We start from the raw sequence: 20,773 nt of genomic DNA on the forward strand, positions 1-20,773 counted from the left end.
TGGTGGGAATGTAAATTGGTACAGCCATTATGGAGAACAGTATGGAGGTTCCATAAAAATCTAAAAATAGAACTACCATATGACCCAGCAATCCCAGTCCTGGGCATATATGTGGAGAAAATGATAATTTGAAAAGATACTTGCACCACAATATTCATTGCAGCTCTATTTACAATAACCAAGACATGGAGGCACCCTAAATGTCCATTGACATAGGATGGATAAAGACGATGTGGTATATATATACTGTGGAATATTAGCCATAAAAAAGAATGAAATAATGTCATTTGCAGCAACATGGATGGATGTTGAGGTTGTTATACTGAGTGAAATATGTCAGACAGAGAAAGACAAATATCATATGATATCACTTATATGTGGAATCTAAAAAATGTCACAAATGAACTTATTTACCAAACAGAAATAGAGTCACAGATGTAGAAAACAAACTTACATTTGCAGAGAGGGAAGGAGGGGGATGGATAATTTGGGAGATTGGGATTTACATATACTATATATAAAGTAGATAACTAATAAAAGGACCTACTGTATAACACAGGGAACTCTTTTCAGTACTCTTTAATGACATATATGGGAAGAGAATCTAAAAAAGAGTGAATATATGTATATGTATAACTGATTCACTTTGCTGTACAGCAGAAAATAATGCAACATTTTAAATTCACTATATTCAAATAAAAATTTTCTTTAAAATCTCTAAAAAAGTGGCTAATTACCTTACCGTGGAACATAATTACCCTGGCAATGGCCACAAATACTTTCAGGGAAGATTAGAGGAAAGATTCACTGTCACAACTGTGATAATATTGAAAGGTCTTCCTCAGATGTAACTAGATGTTTCTTTTTTATTTCAGTGGATGCTGAGTCTATGAACTGATTCAGGTCTGAGATCTGATTCAGGTCAACTGACAAGGCTCTAACTCTCTTATGAGCTGGCTTGAGTCAGGCCTCTGTTCACTAGATTTATTATTTTTATCAGTTCTGCAATTTAGATAGGATCTTGTGTGATGCTCTTCTATTTTGGTCTCAGGGGCTTTTATGATTAAGTAGTTACTCCCAAAGATACACTAATTGTAATGGTAACCACACACTCCTTGTCTCTAGTGGTCAATTATTGTTACTTAGACTTTTGGATCCTTGGAGTCTAACATTGAAATATTAATAGAATTCTCATTGAAATAGTAAGCCCTTTTCATCTGTAGTTTCTCTCACTAGCATCCTTGTTAGCAGAGAAAAACTTCTAAAGTATTCTTTCAAAATAAATGATGCTTCTCTCTGCATCACATGGACTGCCTTCTGGGACCTCATCTGGGAATCTGGTTGGGTATAGTTGAATGAGTTACATGTGATATATTCACTCCAACATTCCCTCTCACTAAGTTTTTGTATCCTTTTTCTTTATTATATCAAGGAATATTTGGCATCTCATCTTCAATTTATGTGAACCAATGTTGATTCCAGTTTTACAATATTCCCTGCTGTTTCATCTAGCTCATTTGCTGCAGAATCTCTAGTAATTAAAGCCTACTGGTAAACTTGGCCAATTAAGAAATATATTGTTCCCTTTCTGGACTAGTAATTTCAGAAACCTTCCTCCTACATATTTCCCAGAACATGGATGACATAAAGTAGCTAAATTTTGGTATGTAAGCTGTTTTCTCCAATATTTGACATTTTAATTAATTCCTCCTCAGGGCATGTTGAAATATGACTCTAGCTTTTATATCTGGAGACAATTAAATGAGTTAAGAATGAGGCAAGAATTTTATTAACTTCTCTCTTGCAAGATAACTCCATTGAAGAAGTTACCATGGGGTCTTCAAGCAAAATAGAAACAGTCTCATTAGTTTGGGGGAAAAGTGATACTTCAGCTCACAATTAATTGGAAATTTTAGAGTACTTTGAATCCTATAATTCCTCTCATTTTAATGACTGTAGTTCTATTCTTTCCCAACTCAAACCCTATATTTAATGTAAGAGACCTAATGAGACTGTGCATTAATGGACATTGAAATTTGGCAACACACTGGATCAAATGAGGGTTTTGTTTCAAGCTTGCTGAAGCTGCAAAAGTTAAGAAATTCTTAGAAAGTCCTAAATTTTCAGTAAATGCCTAAGACAATAAAATATTCATTTAATTTTTTCCTTTAAGCTTTCACATGTTATTAAAAATAATGCCTGCAGCCCATAGTTTTTGATATTCCCATATCTTTCTTAAAGATATGTAGCAGTAGCAACTGGGCCCTTTAAAGCCTTCCTTCGATTTTACCTTATTCCAAGTAGTGAAGGTGATAATTTAATTGTCCTTTTCTTGGCCCCTTTCTTGGCCCATTAGCTATTAAATATAAACCACCTTTAAAATAGACAAATTTTCACCATTCATCGCCTAACCAGGAAAGATCATTCCTATTCTTAGTCCTCCTACTCTCCTAAGCTTCTACTGCCCAAAACCACTTCAGTTGGGAGTCTTAATTGCATGACCAAACAAACAACTCCTGAGAAATAGACAGCAGTACAATAATAGTAATGGACTTTAATACACCACTTACATCAGTGTATAGATCATCCAGACCAGAAAAAATCAGTAAGGAAACATTGGCCTTAAACAACATGCTAGAACAGATGAATTTAACAGACATTTACAAAACATTCTATTCAAAATGAACAGAATATACATTCTTCTCAAGTTCACAGGCAACATTTTCCAAGATAGGTCATATGTTAGGCCACAAAACAAGTCTTAATAAATCTATGAGAATTGAAATCATATCACACATTTTTTTCTGACAACAAAGGTATGAAATTAGAAATTAATTACACTAAGAAAACTGAAAAATTCACAAATATCTGGAGATTTACAACATGCTACAGAATCATCAATGGATTTAAAAAATTAAAAGAGAGATCAAAAAATACCTTGAGGGCTTCCCTGGTGGTGCACTGGTTGAGAGTCTGTCTGCCAATGCAGGGGACATGAGTTTGTGCCCCGATCCGGGAGAATCCCACATGCTGCGGAGCAGCTGGGCCCATAAGCCATGGCTGCTGGGCCTGTGCATCCGGAGCCTGTGCTCCACAATGGGAGAGGCCACAGCAGGGAGAGGCCCATGTACCACAAAAAAAAAAAAAAACCTTGAGAAAAATGGAAATATAGCATACCAAAATTTATAGGATGCAGCAAAAGTAGTTCTAAGTGGGAAGTTCATAGTGATAAATGCCTACCTCAAGAAACAAGAAAAGTCTCAAATAAACAACATGACTTTATTACTCAAGGAAAAAGAAAAAGAAAAACTAACAGAGCCCAAAGTTTAAGAAAGAAGGAAATAAGAAACATTAGAGTAGAAGTGAATGAAATGGAGACTAAAAAGACAATAGAAAAGATCAATGAAACTAAGAGCTGATTCTTTGAAAAGATAAATGAAATTGGCAAACCTTTAGATTCACCAAGAAAAACAGAGGACACAAAGTCAGCAATGAAAGAGAAGATATTACAATTGATACCACATAAATACAAAGGACCAAAAGAAACTGGTATGAACAGTTATACATCAACAACTTGGAGAATCTAAAAGAAATGGATAAACTCCTAGAAACACAATCTACAAAGCCTGAATCATGATGAAATAGAAAATCTGAACAGACCAATTACAAGCAAGAAGATTGAATCAGTAATCAAAAACCTCCCAACAAAGAAAAGTCCAGAACCAAACAGTTTCATGGGAGGATTCTAATAAATATTCAAAGAAGAATTAATACCAATTCTCAAACACTTCAAAAAAAAAAAAGAACAAGGGAGTCCTTCCAAACACATTTTATGAGGTCAGCATTACCCTGATAACAAAACCAAACAAGGATGCCACAAAAAAAGGAAATTACAGGCTAATATCCCAGATGAACATAAATGCACAAATCCTCAACAAAATATTAGCAAGCTGAACTCAGTAATATATTAAAAAAAAGCTCATACACAATGATCAAGTGGGATTTATTCCAGGGATGCAAAGGTAGTTCAACATCCACAATTCAGTCAATGTGATACACCATGTTAACAAAAACGAAGGATAAAAATCATAAGATGACTTCAATAGATATAGAAAAAAGCATCTGACAAAATTCAACAGTGATCTATGATAAAAACTCTTAACAAAGCAGGTATAAAGGGAATATAACTCAACATAATAAAGGCTATATATGACAAGCCCACAGCTAATGTCATTCTCAATGGTGAAAAGTTGAAAGCTTTTCCTCTTAGACCAGGAAAAAGATAAGGATGGTGCACACTCACAACTTTTATTCAACAAAGTTTTGGAAGGCATAGTCAGAGCAATTAGGGGAAAAAACAGTATAAAGAAAGAAAGGAAGAAAGAGAGAGAGAAAGGAAAAGGAAGGGGGAAGGAAGGAAGGAAGGAAGGAAGGAAGGAAGGAAGGAAGGAAGGAAGGAAGGAAGGAAGGAAGGAAAGGAGGGAGGGAGGGAGGGAGGGAGGAAGAGAGGGAGAAAAGGAAGGAAGAAAAGGAAGGAAGGAAGAAAGAAAAGGCTTCCAAATCAGAAAGGAATTAGTAAAACTGTCACTATTTGCAAGTGGCAAGATATTGTATATAGAAAATCCTAAAGACTCCATCAAAAGACTTAAAATTTATATACAAATTCAGTCAAGTTGCATGATACAAAATTAATATGCAAAAATCTATTGTGTTTCTTTACACTAATAATGAACTATCAGAAAGTGTTTAAGAACATTCTATTTACAAATACCTCAAAAAGAATAAGATACCTAGGAATAAATTTATACAAGATGGTTAAAGATTTGCACTCTAAAAGCCATAAAACATTGTTGAAAGAAATTGAAGATGGTACAAGTAAATAAATATTCTGTGCTCATGGATTGGAAGGATTAATATTGTTAAAATGACCATACTACCTAAAGCAATATATGAATTCAATGCAATCCTTATTGGGGATTTTTACAGAAATAGAAAAAACAATCCCACAATTAGTGTGGGACTGAAAAGGTCTCCAAATAGCTAACACAATCTTGAGAAAATAAAAACAAAGCTGGAGGCCTCATGCTTCGGGATTTCAAACTATATTACAAAGCTATAATAATCAAAACACTTATGATATGACATAAAAACAGACATGTAGGTCAATGGAACAGAATGGATCCACGAAATAAATCCATGTGTGTATGGTCAATTAATATGACAAAGAATATACAATGGGGGAAAGGCAGTCTTTTCAATAAATGGTGTTGGGAAAATTGGACAGCTGCTTGCTAAAGAATGAAATGTGACCACTGTCTTACACCGTACACAAAAATTACCTCAAAATGAATTAAGAACTTGAATGTAAGATCTGAAACCATAAAATTTCTAGAATAAAGCAGAGGTGGTAAAGTTCTTGACATAGGTCTTGGTGATGAATTTTGGAATTCGATACCAAAAGAAAAAACAACGAAAGCAAAAATAAGCAAGTGGGACTATATCAAACTAAAAGGCTTCTGCACAGGAAAGGAAACCATAAGAAAGATGAAAAGACAATCTATTGAAAGAGAGAAAGTGATTGCAAATGATATATTTGATATCAGGCTAATATCCAAAATATACAAAGAATTCAAATGACTCAATAGAAAAAAAAGAAAAAAGTCCAATTAAAAAAATGGCAGATCTGAATAGATGTTTTTCCAAAGAAGACATAAGAATGGCCAACAGACATATGAAACAATGCTTAACATCATTAATATCAGGGAAATGCAAATCAAAATTACAGTGAGACATCACCTCACACCTGTTAGAATAGCTTTATCAAGGAGACAAGAAATCACAAGTGCTGTCAAGGATTTGGAGAAAAGAGAGCCCTCTCATGCACTGTTTGTTGGAATGTAAATTGGTACAAATACAATGGAAAACAGTATGAAGCTTCCTCAACAAATTAAAAACAGAACTACTGTTTGACCCAGCAATTCCACTTCTGAATGTTTATCTGAAGAAAATGAAGACACTAATTTTAAATGATATATGCATTTTCATGTTCATTGCAGCAGTATTTACAAGATATAGATACAACCTAGGTGTCTATTGTTGAAAAATGGATAAAGAAATGTTAATCAGCCATGAAAAAGAATAAACTCTTGCCATTTGGGACAAAATGGATGGACCTTGAGAGCATTATGCTAAGTGAAATTAGGCAGAGAAAGATAATTATCCTGTGATCTCTCTTATATTACATGGAATCTAAAACAAAAACAAAAAATGAAACACAGGAAACAAGCTTATAGATATAGAGAACAGATTGGTGGTTGCAAGAGACGAGGGGCTGGAGGGAGTGGAAGAAATGGCTGACTTTACTGTTTCAGTTTAAAAAATAGAATTAAAAAAAAACTCCACCTGAGTTTATCAAAAAAAAATAATAATAAGCCTTAAAATGGTAAAGAGTAGTTTCAGAATGACCAGGTGGGCTGAGCAAAAAAAATTTAGAGGAATCAAATCCCTTCATGATGTAGCCCTTGCCAATATTTTTGAACTTGTCATTCATAGCTCTCCTTCCTGTACATTGGGCTTTGGTTGAAGAATAACTCATTTTCTTAAATTATGCTGTCCTCTGTCACACTTATATGTCTTTTTATAAGCTGTACCTTTGGCCTAAAATGCTACTTTCCTGATGTTTACCAGTTAACCTTCCACTTTGAAAAAAAATGCATTACTTTCTTTATAAAATCTTCTCTGAAAATCCTAAATAGAGTTAGCATCTGGATTCTCTCATGATCTGGTTGTACCTGTAATATTATAAATATTATTTCTCACATTATATATCATTTTTTAATGTTATGTTACATTGTGTTATGCATCTTATATAATGTAATATATTAATTACAATGAGGTATAATTTAAGCAAATTTGACTCTGCTACTTCAGTTTGCACATCCTATCCCTTGCCCTAGCTAATATTTAAAATGTAACAGAGATTCAATTAATATCAAAAGAACAGACAAATGAATCGATAATCATTTTTTTCAGAAATGATAATTTATAATTTCACTGTAACACCACTAAATTGGCATATAGCGTTAATATTACAAGTATTTCTATAATACACAAAGATTTCTCTGTCAGATCTTAAATCATACCTACTTGAGGATTCTCACTTTCTGGTAGGGCAGATGACCTAGAGTTGGTTGACATCCTGTTCCAATTTAATATTACTGACTATTGCTTTCCCCAGTGACCTTTCCTTTGAAGAACATTTCTCAAACTTAAAAAAGCTGAATGACATATCTTTCCTAAGTTGTCATCATCCAAAAACATTTGACCAAGTATCTCCCTAAGGCAAGGGTCAAGTGTCCTTGAAAATCAGCTGCCAAGATTTTCATGACTCTCCTTTCTCTCTGCCAAGTGAGGGACTACAAAGACTGAAAAAGAAGTGTGGAGAATGTAATGGGGATCAAAGACAAAGGAGGGATATGTTGGAAAGTGGATGAAAAGAAAAACAGTGGTCCCTAATGAATATGATTATTGTCCAGTGGTAGAGGCAAAGCATGTGGAGTTATGGTCAAAGCATCCCTATGTTGAAGAAACTTGTGAACAAGCTGACCATAGATTTTCTTTTTGTGCTTTAATGTAAACTTTCTATATCAAATTAATATAGTTACATCATTTAAAATATCATAAAATGCTAAAATAATACTATAACAAAATATAACCATTTCAAGCCCTATCCCCCATTCTCATAGTCCTCCCCAGAACCTCTTTTGGTATTTTTGGGTGATTGTTTTTATTCCTGGAATTGAATACTTCAGTATTTCTAAGTAATATACATGTACTTTTATCTTTAAATCAATCAATTTTAGACATTATCTCTTGATTTCCTGCTATGTTAAAGATTAAGCTGTCTTCCTATGTCATCTCTGCTTCCCTTCCCCTATCCTCTAAATATACTTTATTACAATTTTTGGTTAAAGAAAAAAATCAGTTTTTACATTATTATGCCTATAACTATTCAGAACTGAGCACTGAATGGGATCTTTTTAATAATTAAAAAATGTTTCTTAAATTAATTGCCTTGTTTTTACACTTGTTTCATCTTTATCTATTGCTAATTCTCCCTACACCTTCCAAAAACCTCTAGGTACAATTTTCCACAAGGTTAATCACATCAAGCAATCTATTGGTTTCACTTTGTGCTTTCATGTGAATATAACTACATATATATATGTATATATATATATGTGTGTGTGTAGTTATACTCCTACCCAATGTATATACCTACTAGAGTCATCCATTCTCTTTCAGTTTGGATCAGCTGCTCTTTAGGCCTGTTATCCTAGGATTTATCTTTGCTGTTATTGTAGGAAATTTCTTTGACTTTCTCAAGAAATAGAATCTCTGTTCCTCAGATCTTACATGTCGGTATTCTTCATTTATTTTCTTGTTTTGATGGAGCACATCCCACTTTAGCTTCATAGGTTAAAATGCTTGGCACAGCAACAAAATTCATGAGGATGAAAGTCTTTAACGTGCTAGTCTCTTGGTCTTGCTGTTCCATTCTGAACGGCTTGTCTTTTATTCCTGGTGCACTTTTGTAATCTTGAAAATGCCCATCACCATTGTTTTGGATAATCCCTTTACTTCTTTCTTCCTTTACTTGGAACTCCTGTTTTTTTGAATTCAGTGTCTCTTTCTTGAATTTCTCATAATTGAGTGGAGCATATCCTCTAGCTGAGAAATGGAACATGGGAAGAAATTTTTTTGAGACTTTGCCTATCCCTATTTTACTCAACATTTAATTAATATTTGCTTATATATAGAACTCTATATTGAAATATTTTATGCTGTATTTTGAAGACACTACTCTATGATCTTCAAGTTTTCTGTGTTACTTTAAAAAAATCTGAGGCCATTCTAATTCTTTGTGCTTTGTAATTTTCCACCTTGTCTCTGAAAGCTTGTAGAGTGTTTTCTTTGTCCCCCGTGCTCTTAATTTTCACAGTGATACACCTTTTTGTATGGCTATTTTTATCCATTATACAGGACATCTCTAGGCACATTCAGTGTGAAAACCCATGTCTCTAAATTCTGGGTAATTTTACTGAATTTTATGATAATAATTTCTCTCCTTTGTTTTTTTCCTCTCTCTCTCTCTCTTTTGTTTTTTTCCTGGAATTACAATTTTATGAATATTGTAGTTTCTGGACTTGTGGCTGTGTTCTCTAATTTTCTAATATTTTGCCCCAGTAATTTTTTCATATCTTTCTCATTTTGTTGTATTCTCGAAAAGACTTAACTTTGTCTTCCAATCTATTGAGTTTTTAATTCTCAAACAAAAGATTAAAACAACTTTTTCTTCTGATAAAAAAGATGTTTTATTAAGGTTTTATTTTCTCCCTGATAAACTGTTTCCTTCCTTATTATTAATTTTGTTTCTTTGTTTTGGTCACTAGCTTTCTGTTTTAACCTTTCTTTAGATACCTAGAAATCTCTGGTTTTCTGATCCTTTTTAACGGGGGGGGGGAATGCTGATGGAAAACACTGCCTGCATGGCTGGGACTTGTCAGTATGAGCTTTATTAAAAATAATCTTGCTTTCCTTTTGCTGGGAAAACCCTGATTACAGATTTTATTGTCTTCTTGGATTGATCAGATTCATCAAAGAAGAGTGTTCCATTTTCTTGCCTAAAGGAAATAACAACAAAAACAAGAACAAAAGCTACCCCACAAACTGGCTGCTGATATTCCAGTGGTGAAACATAGCAAGTCTGGAGGTCTCTGTATTAGTTTTTAAAATGTAGAAGCTCACTTAATCCCCTGTTATTGGTACAGAACACTGGCAATCCCCAATTCAGAGACCATTTTTACCCTCTCCACAGAATAAACCTTTAGGTTGGGGCTGGGGAGAGAAAGTGGAGAGGCCTGGACAGGACTTAGAGCATTTAACTGGTTCCTATGAATGATTTTCAGACCTTAATTTAGTCAACTCCATTCACCCTGTTTCCAGGTGCTTGTTGCTTCCACTCCCTGAGACTTCAGCATACTAGTGATACATTTGGGCTTGCTCTCTGATTGCTCCTGCCCGTTTATAAATTTATAATTTATAATTTGATTGCCTTGGGTGTGTTAGGTCAGTTACCAGATGCCCACTTGCTTCCAGCTTCCCAAATGTTGCTATTGTCTTCTCTTTTGTACTCCCTTTAAGTCTTTGAAAAGAAAAGAAAATCATTTTCTATAGTTTTAGTAGGGCTTTGGAAGGAGTGAAAGTATATGCCATCATTTGACTTGAAAGTGCCGAGGTAGCTTTGAGACACACATCACAAGCCAGGTAAAATCTTTAAAGAGTTCAAGGTGAAAGATATTGAAAATGTAAAGGCCCACTGATAATTGTTCTAAGCAACAAATAATTTTTTAAAACCTGTGTCTTTCCCTGCCCTTGAACTATTTATATGTCCTCTTTTCTGTCCTTGACTGGTCTCTTTCCCTTTTGAATCTGTGTCACCAATCTCTTATTTACCTTGCAGATTGAACACTATCTTGACATCCTGTCATAGTGACCCAATACTAGCCCCCAATACTAGACCCCAATACTAGCAAGAATTTGGACTGCATTTCCCTCTGAATAGGCAAAACAACTCTTGTTTGAAAGTTTTTTTCATGATTTCTCATTTGTAAGGTAATCTGCCCTACCAATTCATAGTAAAAAAGCAAATATTTATTTCATGTTATGCACACATTTGAGAAAGTGGAATTTGATTTTTTTTTAATATTTTAAATCAGATAACTGCTATACACTGGTGCCTCCAAAACACAGTTCTCCCCACTTCACTCAGCTACTGTTGCTAAAGAATTCTCTCTGGTTCAAAAGATGATTATTAGAAGTAAAGGATGAATATTAAAAAAGATTAGCCTAAACTCGAGGTTTTCTTTATTATTTAATGAGAAATATTTAAAGAGATTTGAAAAAAGTAAGATCTTGGAAAGAATCGAGGTCAACTGCTTAAAATATTGTATCTTGTAAACAAAAGTTTTTTAAATATCTTTATTCATAAGACTGAGAAAGTGTGTTCGAGAATATATAACAAAGTGTAATAAAGCTTCTTTAATGCCAATTGCATTAAAAATACAATTTAATTTAGTGCAACAAACATTTCTGGAGTTCATTCAAGGCACTGCATTAGATGCTGCAGTATTAGATGCTGCAATCCTCAGGAGCTTAGATAATGACAAGAAATAATAAAAACAAATTTACATAAAATTATAAGCCTTGTCTAAAAAGTTGTATGAGTATGACCATTCAACTTATTGAATTGAGAGACCTCTGAAAAGAAAGGGGAACAATATTAACAATATCAATAGGATCATTCGAAACAAAACAAGATGCAAAAGATAGTAGAGGTTTCAAAGTTGTGGAGTTTTATCTCTTCAGTGAAGTCAGGAAAGATAAAGAAGGAAAAGGTGGAATTCAAAGTGGAGAGAACAGCATGAGCCAAACTATGGGTAAGGGATGGCAAGTATTTGGATGGTTTCAGCTATAAAAATATATACTGGTGAAAAGCTTGAAAATCAAGTTAAAAACAGATTTTGGCAGGTCTTCATGTAAAATCTTTGTCTTTATAGAGAAATGATACAATTCAAACTCTAATTTGAGAAGATCGTTCTGTCATAGATAGTCTGAGAGAGGTTGTGTTAGGAAAGGAGATTGAGAAAGGAAGAAGTAATGAACCTTAAATAGGACAAGAATGTCAAGGAAAAATCAGATGCCAGTAATTCTGCAGAAGTAGAACTCATAGACTTGGCAAATGTCTAACGGGGACATGTGAAGCAAAGGGAGAAGGAGAAGTCCAAGACCAACTGGTGCTTTCTTGGATATGTAACCAAGAAAATTTAGTGCCATTAATAAATTAGATAATTTGGGATGAAGTTTGTTTACTTTGATGGGAGAAAAATGATGGTGATGGGTTTTATGCTTAGTAGATTGAATCTTGGAAGCTAAAGAAAAATTCAGATTAATTTGTCCAGCAAGTGGCTGGAAATTGTGAATCTGGATTTCATGAGATATCCCATCCACAAAGCCAAAGCCATGCTTATGGATAAGGGTCCATGAAAGAGTGTAAAATAAAAGAGGTTAAGAACATATAGGGGCTGAATCCAATGTTCATTTCTCAGTCCTCTGTTTTTTGTGGACCCATTAGTAACTATTAGTATAGTTAAATACTTCATTTTGGGGGTTTTGTTTTTAGTCTTTAACAGCAATTTTTCCTTGAGATAAAACTTACATAGAGTAAAATGCATACATCTTAAGTGTGCAGATCAATAATTTTTGCATATGTCTATACCTATCTAGTCATCAACCACATCATGAATGAGAACATTACTAACAGTACAGAAAGATGTCCAAAATGGGATCCTAATCCCCCTAGACCAGTTCTATTTGCAGGAAACAGCAACTCCAATCTTCCTGGCTCCCTCTTTCTCTCTCACCTCTCAGCTGTTCCACCACAGCCTGTTGGCTGGACTTGCAGAGTCCATCCCTAAGGCAACCACTTTTTGCCATCATCATTGCTTCCATCCTGGCCCAAGTCACCATCTTCTTTGCCTGTTATTGACTGAAGTGGCTTCCTTCCTAATTGGTCTCCCTGCTTCCACCCTTGCCCCATTACAGTCCTTTGCTTACAACCCTCCAGCGGCTTCCCATCTCATCGTAAAGCTTTGCTCCTTTCAGTACCCCTAAGGCTCCATAAGACATGACCCAAATACTGCCTCCATGGACACATCCACCCCTCTCCTCCTTGCTCTTTCTGCTGTAGCTGCAATGGCCCCCTTGCTGTTCCTTACAACACACCATGCTTGTTCCTCCTCCGGGCCTTTGCACTGGCTCTTCCTTCAGATGTGCACATAGCCCACTCCCTCAATTTTTCTTACCTCTACTCAGATGGCACCTGATTAGAAATACCCTACTGTTCCAAACATCCCCATCTTATCCCTGGACCCTGATTTCCTTCATCAAACCTATGACCTGACATACTATTTGTTGCTCATTGTGCTGAATGACTTTTTAGTCACTGATTCAGCCCTGACACCTAAAATGCCTAGGATGTCGTCAGATCTCAATATCATTAAATGAACAAATGAATGGATTGTGGATGCATATATAGATGATGAAGGATATTTCTATCTTTCTACCTACTTTGTCAGTTCCATTAAGTTTTACACTGCATGAAAAGAAAAGAACATATGGGGGAATTATATAAGCTCAAAGAACCAGTTTAAAAAGTTAGATATGGTGGAGGGAAATCCTCTAAACTCTAATGTCTAGAAGCCAACATTTAACTGAGGGCCGACTATGAACTTGGTACTGTATCAGGCTCTGGGTATGGAAGACAGGTGAGAAATAAATAGGTCCCACCCTCAAGGAGCTGTCTAGGAAAAGTATGAATAGCAGAGTAACTATCAGTATTAAATATTGCTAAGAAGCCAAGTAAGATAGAGAATTAGGAAGAGTGGGTTAAGTAATAAATATATCATTTACATTGAAGAAATTTTACATCAAGTGCATGGTGAGAAGTACAAATAAATAAGAAGAAGTAAAAAATTGAGTTAGGAAGATATGAAAGGAGTGACTTTATAAATTTTTCTTTCAAGGAATAGAGCAATTAAAGGAGAGAGACAGACAAGGGAGTGGGGCAGAGGGGAGGAGAAGGAGGAAGAAGTGGGAAGGGAGAGCTAATGATACACCACCATGTGGTAACTAAATTGAAGAAATGATGGTGTATCAAACTGGGTTGAAGTTATGCCTATTCAACACTTTTTATAAAAGGTTTAAAGTATGCAAACACTGCTCACTGCAATAAATTATATTTGTGTTTCTGTAGTATGCTAGGTGTGTTATTAGGTTCTCAATACCCCCATTTGGATTTTTATTTTTCTAAACAATATACTATTCTAATTTGGTCTTTGGTTGTAAGATAAGTGATATAATAGTGTATTTTCATATTATATAAATTAATGATTCAGATATTAAAAAAAACAATTCTACTAGGTGAGATTAATTGTTATAGCTTTTTTTCTCTTTGATAATAAAAACAAGGGAGATTCATTCTTGGATTCAACCTGATATTTATGGTCACACATCCTTAATAGCTTTATAAAAATAAAGGCTATCTTTTATTTAAAAGCTTCTACAAATAAAAATAAACTATATTGTTAATTGACTAAATCTTGTAGGTTTTTGTATGCTGACATGTTCCAAAAGTACAACTCTTATCTGAGTATTTCTTTAAACTCTTTGAGAAAGCTCTCCAAATTTCCAAGGATTCAGCCTAGATGCAGATTTCAAAGACTTAATATAAACAGTCCTCTGTCCTTCTAGTCTGTTTATTACTTCAGACAATTAAATTTCTGTGATTATCTTAGTTGCTCTGCTTCAGAGCTCCTCTTTTCTGTGTGCATTAAAGTTTATAATATTAAATTATTTGTGCACAGATGAACCTTAATTTTTGCATGAGAGAACATATTTTCTTTTATTCCCAATATGCTTTCCTAATTCTTCTTAAAATTCAGATGATCTTTTAGAACTATTGATACATATTAGATTTGCTTTCTAGGAAACACTTGTTCAAGCACTTGGTTACATGTACCTATTTGATATTTTAAGAAAATAATTTATTAAAATATTAAGTATGAAAATGTTTATCCTTACTCTTGTTTTCTCTCTGTGAGTCAGTTCTCTATTCATGGCCACCCTTTACTATAGTCCTATCATTTAAAAAAAAAGAAGGAGGAAAAAAATCCTTAAATAGGATACTGCCAAAGACTTTTGATATCAATATTAACTCCTTTGATTAAATTTAGGACTTTAATCAATAAATTATACTCACTTATCCAAAATTTAATTTTTATTTTTGTCAAGTGGTAATGAAATCTTAACATATCCTATGTTCATGGGCACTTGCCTGAAATACATTTGATATAGTAATATTTCCTGCTTCTGTCCTTGGTCACAGTCATAGGCATCTAGGTAGCAGTTAAACAATTCTCCAGTTGACGTGGCCATTTTAATATACTTACTATTTCAGGCAAACACACACAGGAGATTTTGGCCTAAATTACTTTAGAGTTTGTACTTTATGTTTTATATCAATTAGGAAGACATAGATAGCAAAGCCTACTGCTATATATCACCATAAATGTATGTATATCATCACTGAGTAAACCACAATGTCTATGAACCATTTTTCTGTTCTCTTATTTATTGAGTTTTTTTTTTAAATTACAACACAATGAATTGATGGTAAGTACAGAAGATGCAATAGTATAAAAAGCCATTTAACCCTTCCCTAGGTTAAGACACTTACAGCAGAAAAAAACGGCCCCACCCAAAATCCCCTTCTTGAATGAAAATGAAATAAATATAAATTAATAAATATAAAACAAATCACTGCACAGCCCTTAACTCTTTGATTGCCATGGCAAGAACCATGCTGATGATTCTAGCTTGTGACATTTGTGTAGTTAAAGGTTGCCGTAGCAGTCAAAGGGTTATAGCATTGTAAACATAAGTACTTTGTGGAAAAGTTCAGTCATGTTAATGGTCTACAGCGATGAGATTAATATTATGATCCCTTGACCTTTACTGACGAAACATTATAAGGAGTTAAAGAGATAGTAGCTTGGTGAGCTGTTACATAGACTAGTCAACCATTTTATTTAACAATGTGCTATGAGGCCTTGATTTACCAATAAAGGACAACTTGTGAATAATAAACACTGTTCAATGCATTGATCAATAAATCAATGAAAAAATTAATTTAAGCACCACAAAATTTTGCCTGATTATATCTGACAGTCATAATACACTTTAGCACCATTTATTTAGCTTTATATTTGTACACAAACAAGCTTTGTGTTTGTCAATAGAAGCTATCTGAAACAAACAAATATATATATATATATATATATATATATATATATATATATATGCCAGATTTAAGATGGTATAAATGTATAGAAACCTGTGTGGGCAAAAAAAATCACTAACAACTTGCAAACCTTAGAACTCATTCAGCAAATAAGTGTGTTATTTTTTTCTTTCCTTGCACACAGAAGACTACATATTATCAAAAATTTAATGAAATAGTGTTGAGTGTAACGTGAACAATACAGACACTTAAAGTTAGAATTTAATACTCTCTGCATAACTGAAAATATCAATAGGAATGAAAATAAAGGTAAAGTATTGTCTTAAACCAAAAGATAACAGCCTAAATATTTCATTTCCTAGTGTTTCTCTCTGCTTCATAGTTTAATGATATTTAAGTAAAGTCTGCATTAATTTTATGCATTAAATCCTTTTAATTTCCCATAACTACAATATAGAAAAAATGATTTTCATAAGAAGCTATAAAATGTGTATTGTTTACTCAAGAGACAACTTTTCTTTGCAATTGCTTGTATCTAATTCTGAAAGATAAATGTCTGTGCAATTTTTTAAAATATATATGGTATTTACTTGACAAACTAAATTTATGGGCACTTACCTCCCTTAATCTACCTAGTAAATATATATATACATATATATTTACTAAATATACTATATATTTCCAAATCTATATTACCAGATAGCTCATATGGATGGCATAAATTGCATTCATTATCATACTGATCCACTGTTAGAATCAAGATAATGTTAATATAGGTTACAAGTTTTAAAATATCTTGAAGATAGGTTGCTACACTGACAAAGCAGGCAATTTTCTCTATGTCAATTAGTGATTCTTTTAAAAAACCATCAGTAGACTATGGACTGGTTAGATTTTGTTTTATTAAAAAATTAAGCTCATTAAAAGTTATATTAGCACAAAATTGAACTAGTAAACTCCAGTTATTTCCCTCCTATAATATAAAAACAAGATATATTGGTTTAAAATTATATATCTAAAAAAAATATTTCAAGACTTTTAAGCCTGAAGCAAATTTTTACTGGTGAGTCTCTAAAACCCCTGAAAATAGAGGTCCACAATAGAAATGCTGATGCAGTCAAAACAAAGACAGCAAAAAGCTGCCACTATAACACCCCTTAATCTCTTATTCTCTCATTCTTTTTAATATATATGTAATTTACACATAAAGGGAAATAGACCAAAGTATTGAGGTTTTAGGCATTCATGTACTCCTGATGTACCTTAAACAAAACACTGTATTATGGTATTTACTTTCCAGTATAAATTATTTAAGATACATTCACCAAAAGCAAACTTCCTTAGCTGGCTTATCGATAGACAACAGCCTTCATACTCAGCATTTCACTTTTCTCAGGGGAATAGCTCTAGAAAAGTTAGAATCCAATGCAAGAGATTGGGAGGTGTGTGAAATTTATTGGAACTAAATCTTTGCATGAAACTTGTTAAGGAAGAAAACTGAGGGGCAAACATATTTTCAGGATACCGCATACGATATTCAATTCTGGTTTTCACAAAGGGAAGGGAAAAACAAATCTGTAAAAAAAAAGGTGGGGGCTAGGTAGAAATCGAAAGGAATGCAAATATAGGCACAGACTGCACAGAACAACACAAAATAATATATCCCTCCCAACCACCTGTATTTAGGGGTGACAAACAGAACACAAACAAATAATTTCAGAACTGAAGGAAGAGAAAAATAAGGCACACAGAGCATACTTGTTTGGAAATAATGTTTGTTTGGAAATAAAAATGTAACTGAATTGTGAAATTTTGCATTCATGAATATATAAAGGAATAATGGATTCCACTTCAGATACAAAAGAAGTGACAAAAAGAACTAAAAATCTAATTTTACACAGGCAATAGTATATACTAAAGAGCTGTGAGAAGATAATGAAAATGTGGCCTCTGTGATATTTCAGTGGTAGCAAAACTATGACATTGATTTAAGGATTGAATCATTCATTCAAGTAGAGTATATTTTACCTTTGCAACTGGGTTGTCAGTATATAGAGTCGGAACAAGATCAAATTGGCATTACATAAGAGCAAATGAAACGTGTTCTAGTAACTTGTCAAATGGACAGCTCACACCAGGCTTTATTCATCTATATCTTGGCAAGGCAGGCCAACATAGAAACATACATTCAAATAAAGATGGCAAGTACAAGCAGCACCATATCCTATCCTAGGAAAAAGCATCGTAACATGCAGTCACTGAAGCTTCATCATGTATGAGGCATGTATAAAAAGGCCTGTGTCCAAAAGTATTTCTCCTGGGATCCAATCTAGCTACAGACCAAGTGCTATAGAAATGTTTATATTGTGAGTGATATTTGTTCATGGATAAAAACAAGTGGATAAGATACTCAAGAAATGTCTTTGTAAATCAAAAAGTTAATCATTTCATTCATGTTCACCATTTTCTCCTTCTGGTTTTTCTATATAAGAGTTAATAACATCTTGCTTTGAAGCTAAGTGGCCTAACATAATGCAATTTTCATATTTATATTTAATTGATTTTCTTCTTCCTTCTTAATGGCATATAAATCCAGCTCTATAGCAGAGCACATGGCAAAGTTATGTGAATCAGCAAAACATCCTAGTTTATGATGCGTTTGTCCTACACTGTCCAGTATGCTCTTGAACATAAGGATTCGTTGAGTGCAAACTGGAACATTATTCCCAGTCCAATGTTAGTATAAGACTCATTTTAAGACATGCTGCTCTTTAAATTGAAAAAGCATAGAATCGTCATAAATCTTCAGAATTATCTCCCATACTTTTTTATACTTATTATGCACTAACCATGAGTTACTGGCTATGCCTTCATTTTCCTTAAGAGCTTTAGTTATGAGTGCCTGAGGTGCTGCATTACAGCACTCATGATCTTATACCCTTACTTAGTATAAAGAATTAGCATTGTTCTAAAAAATAATGCATGACATGTCCAGTTATAAGCTCACAGTTGTGTTTAAAAATTGAAAGCTGATACTTCAGTATCCTACCAGGAAATTGACAAAAATTTTGCAATATCACATGTTTTTCACTCAATTTCTATGAATTTGTCAAATCAGTGCTCATTCTTAGGCTTTATATACTATTGGTTTAAATTTCAAAGTAGATATATGTATAAAATGTTGGAAGAGATATTTGCAATTGGATGTTATTAATCTGACCTGGAAAATATCAGAATCATTTCAAAATTACACCAAAGTAAACAAATGAAAAATGATTTGAGTAGTACATGAAAGACAACGGTTACAATTAGATGAGACTAAAACACTAAGGCAACTTCTTTGCTACTCTGCCAAGTGTTTTGTGTTACATAATTATTGAGGTAAATTTCTATCCTAGGGACATGGCTTTTCTCAGGAGATTCTAACATTATATAGATCTTTCCAATTGAGGTTACTGAATATCTAACTTTGACATTTTTAGCCTAGAAGGCAATGCATGAGTATCAGATGTGTTTATGCAGGGTAACAGCTAATGACCACTGTCTTATTATATACATTGATATATCACATACTTGTCACTAGTGTGAAGAGCCTGAAGTTGCATTGTTCTACTATTTTTATACTTGCTAAAGTAAATTTTCCAGTTGTATTAAGGAGTGCTATATGATGTTTTATATTTTACAAAAGACTCATATTTCCTCTTCTTTAATTTTCATAATATATGATAAATTTAACATTTAGAATTCATATTTATCATGTGGTGCTATGCCTGGTTGCTGCATTCTTTATTATGAAGTTTTTCTGATATTTAGGAAGTTCTAATTTTTTAAAATATAACTTCTCTGATGTAACTATGGTTCCCTACTAGGCAACATAGACTCTGTAACATAGATACATATGTTCTGGCAGTTATAAACTGTGATCACAATAAATCAATCAGGAAGGTGCATGAGATACAATGAAATGGTTAGATTTTCTAGTATTATTGTCATGAAACCTTGTGATATCATAAGATTGTACTCATGACTACTTATAATGGCTTATCTGAATTTAACATTTTTGGTTTAGATGGCATGTTCTGTTTAACATCTGATATTTTGGAACGTGTTCTTGAGAGAATCAAAAATTCAATCAACTCTGTGCTGTGTTTGCTGAAAAAGATTTCACCACCAGCCATGAGGTTGTTTCAGTATATGTTACAGTCTCACAGACTCAATACTATCAGTAAGCTACTGCCTTTATTAGTTTTTGGAAATAATTCCAAAACTTAAAAAGAAAAGGATTATTTTAATGAATTTTGTGTTAACTCAGTCTATTTGATTATAACATCCATTCCTTTTCCGGTAGCACACTGAATTTAGTCAATATGGCCACATTGCTTATTCTACTATAAGATCCACAAAGTGTGAGTGTGTATTTGTAGCATACTAGAGATAACAGCATAATATGTAGAAGTGGAAAGTATTATATTAGTTTCCCTAGGATCCCATATATACACATCATCCATGTATTGGAAATACCAGTGAAGTTGGGCAATGTCCTCATCCACCACATTGTGTTTTTTAAATCACCCACAGAAAGTGAATAAAAACAAGTATCTAGTATATGAAACACACAAATTATATGTCAATAGAAAAAGATTACAAGCAATCTGAATAGTAAAAGTAACACTTGCTTGTTTCAGTAAATCAGTCTCTATCCTTTATTACTCAGTAATTATTTTTTGTAAATTATTACTTAGTAATTTATTACATCTGATTCAGAAAAGTCTTGCCCTCTGATTTATAACAGAAGTTGTCTTTGCTAGTATCATATAATGTTCTCTAATTTATGCACGTTACCTTTGCGATTGT

Source organism: Lagenorhynchus albirostris, chromosome 17 (genome assembly GCF_949774975.1).
Source record: "Lagenorhynchus albirostris chromosome 17, mLagAlb1.1, whole genome shotgun sequence".
Classification (NCBI taxonomy): domain Eukaryota; kingdom Metazoa; phylum Chordata; class Mammalia; order Artiodactyla; family Delphinidae; genus Lagenorhynchus; species Lagenorhynchus albirostris.